This window comes from Canis lupus, chromosome 5 (genome assembly GCF_048164855.1).
Source record: "Canis lupus baileyi chromosome 5, mCanLup2.hap1, whole genome shotgun sequence".
In the NCBI taxonomy this organism is placed as follows: domain Eukaryota; kingdom Metazoa; phylum Chordata; class Mammalia; order Carnivora; family Canidae; genus Canis; species Canis lupus.
Window position 1 is genome coordinate 6,002,049 of NC_132842.1, and position 11,838 is coordinate 6,013,886.

The window sequence follows — 11,838 nt, forward strand, 5'->3', positions numbered from 1 at the left end:
AAACCAGAAATGAAACAGCGAGCATTACTACTGATTTCATAAAAATAGAAAGGATTGAACTAGGAAAATTTACATGCCCACAGAGTGGATAAACTAGATAAAATGGGTAAATTCTTAGGAACACAAAATCTTCCAAGACTTAATCATGAAAAAATTAAAAATCTGAATGGACCTATAACAAGTAAGGAAATTGAACCAGTAATCAAACACATGTCAACAACAAAAGAAGCCCAGGACTACATGGGTTTACTGGTTAATTCTACTAAACATTAAAGGAAAAATTAACACCCTACACAAAAATTAACACCTTAAGCTCTTAAAAAACAAGTACTAAGAATCTTTAAACTCTTCCAAAAAATTTAGGAGGACTTAGCAGTGCCTAACTCATTCTATGAGGGTAGCATTACCCTGATAGCAAAGCCAGGCAAAGAAAAGAATGCTGCAAACCAATAACCCAATAAGCAATGAGACAAAAATCTTCAAATAAAATACCACCACTCGGGATCCCTGGGTGGCGCAGTGGTTTGGCGCCTGCCTTTGGCCCAGGGCGCGATCCTGGAGACCCAGGATCGAATCCCACGTTGGGCTCCCGGTGCATGGAGCCTGCTTCTCCCTCTGCCTATGTCTCTGCCTCTCTCTCTCTCTGTGACTATCATAAATAAATAAAAATTTAAAAAAAATACCACCACTCTGAATTCAATAGCATATTCAAAGTGTCTCAATGGCACAGCCAAAGAGTCATATACAATGACCAAGTGGGATTTATTCTTGGAATGCAAGAATGGTTCAATATATGAAAATCAATCAATGTAACACATGGCATTAACAAAATGAAATGTAAAAAAATGATCATTTAAATTGATGCAGAAACACATTTGATAAAATTTAATACTCATTCAAGATTTAAAAAAAAAAAAAAAACTAAGAATAGAAGAAACCTCCCTGGACATAGTAAAGAAAACTCCCTGGACATCTATAAAAAACCTATAGCTAACATCACACTCTTTGGTGAAAGACTGAAAGCCTTTCCTCTAAGAACAGGAACAGGCAACAAGGCCTACTTTCACCATTTCTACTCAACAAAGTACCAGAAGTCCTCACCAATGCAAGTAGTCAAGAAAAAGAAATAAAAGACATCCATGGATAAAGATGTTGTGTGCATACACACACATACACACACAATGGAATATTACTCAGCCATCAAAAAATTAAATCTTGACATCTGCAATGTGGATAGAACTAGAGGGTATTATGCTAAGTGAAATAAGTCAATCAGAGAAAGACAATTATCATATAATTTCACTCATATGTGTAATTTAAGATACAAAACAGATGAGCATAGAGGAAGAGAGGGAAAAATAAAAAACGGAGACAAACCAAACACTTAACCATAGGAAACAAACTGAAGGTTCCTGGAGGGATGGGGTGATGGGGTAATTGGATGATGGGCATTAAGGAGGGAATGTGTAATGAACACTGGGTGTTATATTAAACAGATGAATCACTGAACTCTACCTATGAAACTAATAATACACTATATGTTAATTAATCAAATGTAAATAAAATTAAATTTAAAAAAGAATAAAGCATTTCCATATCAAAAGTAAAAAAAAAAAAAAAGACGTTCAAATTGGAAGGGAAAATTAAAATTATCCCTATTTCTCTATTCACAGATGACTTGATATTCTATGTAGAAAGCCCTAAAGAAGCCACAAAAGGATCATTAGAACTAATCAATGAATTCAGGAAAGTTGTAGGATGCAAAATCAGTTTAATTTCTATACATTAACAATGAATCTGAGAAGGAAATTCAGAAAACAATTCTATTTACAATAGCATCAAAAAGAAAAAAATACTTAGGAATAAATTTAAGCAAGGAGGCAAGACAAGAGACTTGTATAGTGCAAACTACGAAACATTGCTGAAAGAAATTAAACAAGAAACAACGAAATGTAGAGACATCCTGTGCTCACATATTGGAAGACTTGATACCGTTAAGATGTCAATACTACCTCAAACAATCTACAGATGCATTCCCTACGAAAATCCCAGAAAGAAATAGAAAAAAAAATCCTAAAACTCACATGGAATCTCTAAGAACTTCAAATAACCCAAAAAATCCTACAAAGAAGGATAAATTTGGAGGTCTCAACACATCCTGATTTCAAAACTTATTTCAAAGCTACAGTAACCAAAAGAGTGTGATCCTGGCATATAGACCAAAAGAATAAATTACAGAGCCCAGAAATGAAACTTCATATACATGGTCAAATGATTTTCAACAAGACTGCCAAGATAATTAAATAGGGAAAGAACAATCTTTTCAACAACCGGGGTTGAGAAAACTGGACAACCATATGTAAAAGAATGAAGCTGAATCTTTATGTTACGCCATATACAAAAAATTAACCCAACACCCACCCCACCCCTGCATGGGGCCTGGGCTCAGCAAGAAGTCTGTTTGGGATTCTCTCTCTCTCTCTCCCTCTACCCCTTACCACCATGCTCAATCTCTCAATCTCTCTCTCTCTCTCTCTCTCAAATCAATAAATAAATCTTTAAAAAAAAAAGAAAGAAAAAATTAACCCCAAATGTATCAAAGACTTAAACATAAGACCTAAAACTAAAGAACTTAGAAGAAAACATAGGGGAAAAGCTTCGTAACAGTGAATTTGGCAATGATTTCTTGGATAGGACACCAAAACACAGGCAACAGATAAAACAGACTGGATTTCATAATAATTAAAAGCTCTTGTGCATCAAAGGGCACTATCAACAGAATGAAAAAACCTGCAGAATTGAAGAAAATATTTACAAATCATGTATCTCATAAAGGGTTAACCAGAATATAAAAAGAACTCCACCAACATAACAAAATAACCCAATTTAAAATGTGGGCAAAGGACTTGAAGAGATATTTGTCCAAACAGATATTCAAATGGACAATAAGCAAATGAAACGATGCTCATCACCACTACTCATTAGGAAAATGCAAATCAAAACCATAATGAGATGCTACTTCATACCCATTAGGATGGCTATTAACAAAAACACAGAAAACAAGTGTTGTTGAGGTTGGGAGAAATTGGAACTTTTGTGCATTGTGGAAATGTAAAATAGTACAGCTACTATGGAAAATGAGATAATGGTTCTTCAGAAAAACACAGAAGGGATCCCTGGGCGGCTCAGTGGTTAAGTGTCTGCCTTCAGCCCAGGGCGTGATCCTGGAGACCCGGGATCAAATCCCACGTCAGGCTCCCTGCATGGAGCCTGCTTCTCCCTCTGCCTGCATCTCTGCCTCTCTCTCTCTCTCTTTCTCTCATGAATAAATAAAATCTTTAAAATAAAAAAAAAAAAAGAAAAGAAAAACACAGAATTACCAACAATTCTGCTTTTGGGTATGTATTCAAAAGAACCAAAAGCATGTTATCAAAGAGATATATGCAAATTCATGTTCACAGAAGTATTACTCACAATAGCTAAAAGGTGGGAGCAACTCCCATTGTCCATCAATGGAATGGAAGAGATTCATTAACACAATGCTATATGTACATACAATGGAATATTCAGCCTTAGAAGGGAAAGGACATTCTAACACATGCTACAACAGAGGTTAGCCTAGAAGACATTATGCTTAGTGAAAAAAGGCAGCCACAAAAGGGCAAATATTGCATGATTGCATTTATACATAGTACCTAGAATAGTCAAACTCAGAGACAGAAAGTAGAATTGTGGTTACTAGGGACATGGAGGAAGGAGAATGAATGGAAATTATTGTTTAGTGGGTAGAGCTTTAGTTTAGGAAGTTGAAAAAGTTCTGGAGATGGATAGTGGTGATAACAGTACAACAATGTGAACGTACTTAATGTCACTGAACTGCACATTCTAAAATGATTAAATGGGTAAATTGTATGTAATCCACATTACAATAAAAAATTACCCAGGATGCAGTACAGGGAAACAAAGTAATGAAAAACATGAAAGCCAAACTGAAATATATGGAAAGGAGAATGGAACGGTCTGCTTGCCCTCAAATCCATGCATGACCTTCTATGTCCTGAGTCTGGGGAGCTGAGATCTCAAAATTGTATTTTCCACACCACTTGTTCCCTTGGCTTCCTCCTCTGCTAGATTCTGTCCGTGGGACTCCCAGGCAGGAGACTGGATGGTAGAAGAAAAGGGTACCAGGATATTTCTCCTCTGTTTTCTCTGGGTTTTATGATATCTCCATCAGTGGCTATGTCTAAATTAGAATCTGCCATGGTTCAAGATGGCCTCAGCTTCTGGATTCTGAAGAGACCATCTCCTTATTGCAATCCTACAGCCCAAGCAGTGATAAGAGTTTTTTGCTATTGCTAAGCATTAACTTACTCCCTATGCCCTGTCTGGTATTCAGATATCCCAAAACATTTATAATTAATTCTTCCTATGCCTTAGTCTGTTCAGGCTGTTATAACAAAAATACCATAAACTGGGCAGCTTATAAACAACAAGCACTTATTTCTCCTAATTCTAGAGGCTGGGAAGTCCAACATCATGTACTGGTAGATCCAATGTCTGGTGAGGCCCCACTTCCTAGACAGCTGTGTTTTCACAATAACCTCACATGAGCTACCTCTTTGGGGTCTCTTTTATAAGAATACTAATCCTGTTCATGAGGCTCTGCCCTCCTGACCTAATCACCCCCAAAGGCCCCACTTCCCAAAAGCATCACCCTGGTGGTCAGGATTTCAACATAGGAATTTCAGGAGGACACAAACATTCAGATCATAGCACCATCTTAAATTCCCTGTTGAACTACCCGGTATTCATTGTTTTCCTGACTGATTCAGTCTAATACACATCCAATCCATTTGAGAAGGAGAGAATAGAGAAATGGAGAAAAAGCAACAGATAATGGCTGAGAGTTTTCCTAAAGAGGTGAAAGGTGTGAACACTCAAATTTAGGAAGTTCAAGTAGGGTAGATAAAAAGAAATCCACAGTTAGATACACACCACAATAAAACCATGAAACACCAAAAACAAAGAAAAGCTCTTAAAACCAACCAAACAGAAAAGATATATTCCATGTAGAGGAAAACAATTAGAATGTGTGCTGATATTTCTTCTTTTTTTAAAGATTTATTTGAGAGAGAGAGCAAGAGAAAGAGCTGGGGGAGGGGCAGAGAGAGAGAGGAAGAGAAGCAAAGTCCCACTAGGCAGAGAACCACACACAGAGCTTAACCCCAGGATCCTGAGATCATGACCTGAGCAGAAATCAAGACGCTCAACTGACTGAGCCACCCAGGTGCCCCTTGACTACTAATATTTCAATAGAAAGCAGTACTATGAAATATTCAATATATATATGTATATATACATATATATTCAAATGAAAGGAAATAATTTTCATAAACAAAAGTACCCACAAAAGTATCTTTCAAGATCAAAGGCAAGATAACGACATTTTTTACCAAAAGAAAATTTGTGTTTAACAATGATGACCTCTGGGACGCCTGGGTGGCTCCGTGGTTGAGCGTCTGTCTTTGGCTCAGGGCATGATCCCAGGGTCCTGGGATCAAGTCCCACATCAGGCTCCCTGCATGGAGCCTGCTTCTCCCTCTGCCTATATCTCTGCCTCTCTCTGTGTGTCTCTCAAGAATAAATAAATAAAATCTTTAAAAACAAAACAAAACAAAACAAAACAATGATGACCCTGGAGAAAGAGCACGTTTATAGGATACCTTTCAAGAATGGTAATGATCCACAAGAAAGGTCTTGTTGCCAAAAACAGTAAAGAAACTATTACGCATACACATAGATCTAAACTAGCACTGACTGTAAGACACAACAATAGATAATAATGAATTATAATATAATGAAATTAATAGAGTGAATAATAATGAATAATAATGAAAAGTGTAGTAATAGGATTTAAATGTTCCTAAATTCTGTATATGGTTAAAGAGGAGGTTAGAAAGAATAACTTCAAACTTTTAAGATAAATATACATGTTAAATACATACATTAAACACTAGAGCCCCAAATACCAGTATGTAAAGAAAGTAGCAGGTGGCTTTACTCAAAGCCAAGCAATATCGTAATACCTGATTCTTACTTTTTAAAAAATTCATCATATATTTTTGCAGAACATTACTGGAGGATCCTTCCCTTAATGCACCCACTTCTGCTTAGCTGTTTCAATTTCACCACATAAAGTTTAAGTTATGTTCAAAAGGAGCTCCTTTCTATGATGGAAGAGATGCTGGAACGTCAACAGGTCAGCTACTTAAATAGTCCCTCTCCACATGGCACCAGGATGATCTCAACACAGAAAATCAGATCACATTATTTCCTGCTAACAAGCCTTCAACATCCATATTCTTACTGTGGTCTCCAGATCCTGAATGATCTGGCTCCTTCTGACACACCTAAACTCACCCTAAGTTTTTCTTCACCACTCCCTGTGTCTTCAGATCCCCTGCCTTCTGACAGGTCTTAGAACTCTGTAAACCCTCTTTTGCTGCAGGATGTCATGTTGTCTTGGCCTAGCCGCTTTCCCAAACCCTCTGCATGGCTGGCGTGACCTTCCCTTATATACATACCATCAGGATCACATATGGTTACTACACCCACAGATGAATTATCCCTGCTTTTAATTTACTGTATAGATTATTCTGCTGGCATGATTCTGAAAGTAATAAAGCCTTCCTGGTTAAAAGAAGCCACTACAAAGTCTGTTTGCCATAATAAACAACCTCACAGAGACACCAGGCTGAATCACCAAACAAGTTCTGGGTATTTCCTTTCTCACAGAACTTTACAACAGATCCACAGAAATCTCTGGTCTAACCCAACTGCAGACCAGATGAACTGGACACACATCCCTTCAGCTTTCCAATAACATAGTAATAAAGCATGGTTTAAAACAGGCCTTGTCTAGTTGAGTTATATGTATGGTCTGTTTTGAATGAGCCATAATCAATGTTTTGTTCCCTTCAATTTGCTTAAAGATGCTTTGTAGAGAGGGAAAACAAGGTCTACTTATATACTTCCATACATGTCTTCTTTCTACCACTCATTTTCTTAGTTTGTAATTATGGGGATAAAAGTACTTGCTTAAAATAAACGCTAGAACCAAAAGAAAAGCTATCATTTCCTAGAAAATTTTTCCAGAGTTAAAAAGTGGCATTAGTGAGAACCCAAAAACACTTGAAGTCATCGGAACACTATTTTAGGCTTTGGTACAAACCTTTAAGCTTCAATGTCCACAGCCATAAAGTGGAATGATAATGCATGTCTGAACTAATTCTGCATTAAGTATCAAATAAGGAAATGCTTCATAAATTGTAATATAGGATTACTCCATTTCTTTTTAAAGATAAAATTTGGGTTATGGTTTTGGCCTACAAATTATCCATTCAAATTGGTAAAGTATATTCCAGAAATCACAGCCTGAAAAGTCTGCAGGAGCAAGGGAGGTAAAATACATAAGGGAAGCAGGTGGGAGGAAATTAAAAGCAGGGGCCTAAAAAAAGCAGGGGCCTGATGGACACTGGGGTGTACACGCACCCCATCCAAAGGGGACAACCACATCCTGGCATTAGCTGCAATCAGATGCAAGCTCTACCTCTGCTAGCCCTCTTGTTTTTTCAGGAAAAGCTAGGACTTTGGGAATTTATGTAAAATGAACTAATTTTAAAATATTGGTAAATAATTTTAAGGTATTTGGGCAGCCTGGGTGGCTCAGTGGTTCAGTGCTGCCTTCAGCCCAGGGCATGATCCTGGAGATCCAGGATCGAGTCCCACATCAGGCTTTCTGCATGGAGCCTCCTTCTCCCTCTGCCTGCTTCTCCTTCTGCCTGTGTCTCGGCTTCTCTGTTTCTCGAATAAATAAATAATCTTTAAAAAAATAATAATTTAAAGGTATTCAATTATTGTAAAGTAATGATCTGACCCAAATCAACATATCCAAAAACCAAATTCAGCTTTTATGCCATCACCTAAGGACTTCTCCATGAGGTTTTGTGCTATTTGTCAAGAAATGACCAACAGATATAAACCTAACCACATGGTGTGATCATCCTCAAATCTCAGGAAAAACAGACAATAGTGATGGCTAGCATTTTTCTGACTGCCATATGCCAGCTGCCTACTGTACTTACAGTTTTATATACATTATGTGATTTAGTACTCATCAGAAATATTCCATAAAGGTATTACTGTAACTCACATTTTCAGAAAAGAAGACTGGGATTAGAGAATTTTTAAGGTTATAAAGCTGGTATACGGTAGAGTCAAGAAAAAGGTCAGATCAAAGGTTATGGTAGAAAATTGGTGATCGGTGATAGATGATTTCAGTTTAGAAGAGTAATAGTGCCCAACTTGAGGTTCCTGACTCCCAATGTGTCCCCAAAGTGGTAAGGGGTCTTGCATGAATTATTTTGAACGTCTAATGGAAATCTTCTATCCACCCTCTGACAGATAACTGAGTTTGTTTCTTATTACCAAGGAAAGGGAGTTTGTTAGAAACAATCTTTCAAATTATAGATCTAAAGGGAAGACTAATGAAGGGATCTTTGTTTTAAAAAAAAAAAAAAGTTGTAAATGAAAATTTAGAGCACTGACACTGCAGAAATTATAAAAATGATAAAACAATTTTTTTAAAAATTTTTATTTATTTATTCATAGAGACACAGAGAGAGAGAGAGAGAGAGAGAGAGGCAGAGATACAGGCAGAGGGAGAAGCAGGCTCCACACAGAGAGCCTGAAGTGGGACTCGATCCAGGGTCTCCAGGATCACACCCTGGGCTGCAGGCGGCGCTAAACCGCTGCGCCACCGGAGCTGCCCATAAAACATTTTTATATCAAAACTTTATATAATCTACAGTCATAGGGACACTTAGGTGGCTCAGCGGTTGAGCGTCAGCCCGTCAGCCTTCGGCTCAGGGCATGATCCTAGAGTCCTGGGATAGAGCCCCACATTGGGCTCCCTGCATGGAGCCTGCTTCTCCCTCTGCCTGTGTCTCTGCCTCTTTTTTTCTCTCTCTGTCTCTCATGAATAAATAAATAAAATCTTAAAAAAAAAAAAAAACTACAGTCATATACTCTCTAAAGTAGATTTGCACTTACAAATACTTATTTGTTCACCAAACTACTGGTAGCAACTAATGGACCTTCAAATATTTTGGATTTGGCAGATAAGTCACTTTTCAAACATCTGCACAAAAAAATTTAGGCTGTAAAGATACAGTTGAAAAAGGAAGTGCAAGACAATGCTATCTATCCTCTTTCGCGATGTGACCAAAATCTCTTCAAGTAGATATACAACGCTGGTGTGAAAGACCATTCATTATCTTTCACTATGCACTTTTTCACCCCATCAATAATAATAAAAAAAAAGGACTAAGACAAATGAGAGTAATTTTTCACACATGCTAAACATCCCATCAATACATTCATAAAAAAACAAGTTATCGTTGAAATCTTATACATCTCTAAATTCTCCCATTTGAAAACAATTCTTTTCAAAGGTAATAAAAATCAATAACGCGTGAATAACACGGACCCTCATTTATTTGTCCAAACTTGGAACCTGGGCTCCAGCAAAGCCAGAAATGTTGTGAACTTGATCACCTACCTTTAGAAAAGTCTGAAAGTAATGCATAATAACGCTCAGATACAAGAGATAAGGTGTCCAGGCTGCCGCTGTGATCCTTGGCCTGCGACACACAACAAAAAAGTCATGGTGTTACACGGATAAGCATCTAGGAGCTGGGAAAATAATTAGAAGGTGAACTTAAAACATTTACATAGTGTGGCACTACCGTAACTTTTTTCTCCCGTCTTAGCATTTTTACACCACTAACACGGGCCCAAAGCGCCTCATTTCCTGTATAGGCACTAAACAAACCTAGAGTCACTGGATCAATGTGAATTATTTAAAAACAAAACAAAACACCCTTAATGCTTTAAGAGCACCTACAATCACCAAGAAAACTGCAGAAACAAACCCATGAGGATTCTTCGGCTTTTCCAAAGTCTTTTTTTTTTTTTTTTTAGTGCCAAATACAACGGCTATTTCAAGGCTTACGTCCAGTTATCACCCTAGCTATAATAAACGATTACTTAAATTTTTTTTGCCTTAAACCTCACTTAGGAAAACTTCAGCAAGGTACACACAGAAACTACTGGAAAACAGGGCTGTTGGCAAGTTGAAATGACATCGTTTCGGGTAGGATTCTCCTATTTCTTAACAAGGATCACAATGCTCTCGTCTGCACTTCCTCTGTCCTCAGAAAGAGAACTCTGCAGGAACCCCCGCCCCACCGACCTGCTCCCAGAGAAACCAGCCCCGAGCCGGAGCTCCCGGGCCAAGCCGGCGCGGCGCCGCAGGTCCCCCGGGACGGCCGGGACGGCCGGGACGGCCGGGACGAGGAGCGCGCTGCCCGCCGGATCTCCGCGCTGCGAGGGCTCGGCGCCGGGCCGGGGCGCGCGCGGGCGCCCCCCACACGACCCCCGGGGCCGGCCGGCGCCCCGCCTCCCGCGCCGCGCAGGCCCCGCCCCCTCGGAGGGCTGCCCGCCGGCCCCGCGCGGCCGTGACCCCTCCCTGGGCCGGGAGCGGGCGCCGCCGACTGGGCTCCCGGGGCGCGGGCACGTGCGTCCCGCTCGCCGCGCGCCCGCCGCCGCTCCCGGAGCGCGCGGAGAGCGGAGAGGGTTGGCCGCCGCCTGCGCGTCTGCGGCCGGGGCTGCCTGAGCCTCCGCGGCCTGGCGCCCGGGACGGGGGGGACGGGGGCGACGGGGGCGGCGGGGGTGGCGGGGGTGGCGGGGGGGTAGCGCAGCGCCCACCTGGGGCGCCCTGGAGCCCTGGACCCGCTGGGACAGGCCCAGGGTCCTGGACCAAAGTCACCTCTTTTTAATGCGCGGCGTCCCCGCCCCCCTCCGCCCCCGACTTACCCCAAGCTACGTGAGGCCGAAAATAAGTGACCAAGGAGGTAGTCGCCCCCACATACGAGATGTCTTTGGCGGTTTAAGGAACCTGGCGTCCGGCTTGGGCCGAATGAGCTGCAAACTGGGCTTCGGGAAGGCGCCTAGTGATCACCAGTCCTCCGGCTGGTGCCGTCCTGACAGTCCTGAGCTCCACGAGTGGGTCCACGCTGAGCGAGTCCCCTGCACAGCCTCAGGGAACGTACTGCACGTGGTTATGCCTTTCTCCCTTTCAACAGGTGCGAACCACGGTCAAAATGTCCTTTCATTCTGTTAATGATCTAAATGGGCCTGACATTAATGATGTTAGCTAAGTGAGAATTCTAGAAGAGGACAGAGCTTATCTAGTCCTAATCAACGCATCTGCCTTAAAAAAAAAAAAAAAAAAAAAAAAAAACGTGATCATTGGAATAGAGGCCAAAAAGGCATTCAGCATATTCAAGATCCTCAGAAAATACCTTCGAAATCTAGAAATTGAATAGCGATTTTTTTCCCCTCAGAATATCGTCTATCTCATATTCGAGGATATCTCAGAATATTGAGAATATATCAATACTAACTTTATGTAACTTTATGTAAAAAGACCCAAAATTTCAAGTTACTTCTTTAAAAACCAGGATATAAAATATATTATTTAGCATAATAAAAAGAAGCAACCAACTGGCCACATACAAAATAGGCCAACAATAAGCATCTCAAATACAATGGGAATGGGGCGCCTGGGTGGCTCAGTTGGTTAAGCAGCTGCCTTAGGCTCAGGTCATGATCCCAGGGGCCTGGGATGAAGCTTCATGCTCAGCGGGGAGTCAGCCTCGCCCTCTGCCCCCTCCCCCTGCTCATGCTTCCTCTCCCTCCCTTTCAAGTAAATAAATA

The 11,838-nt window shown here is 40.5% G+C and overlaps 1 protein-coding gene across 4 annotated transcripts in view; it reads right to left on the reverse strand.

Moving 5' to 3' along the window:
- The window catches only part of MYO3A (myosin IIIA), a 245,594-nt gene extending 235,226 nt beyond the window's left edge, over positions 1–10,368 (reverse strand). For all 4 annotated transcript variants that reach the window (XR_012030791.1, XM_072825306.1, XM_072825307.1 and 1 more), the window contains exons 1-2: positions 10,313–10,368; positions 9,620–9,701 (exon numbers count right to left, since the gene is read on the reverse strand). The gene's annotated coding sequence lies outside the window, so the exon portion shown is untranslated. The remainder of the gene's footprint in view (positions 1–9,619; positions 9,702–10,312) is intronic.
- Between the last annotated feature and the right edge of the window lie 1,470 nt (positions 10,369–11,838).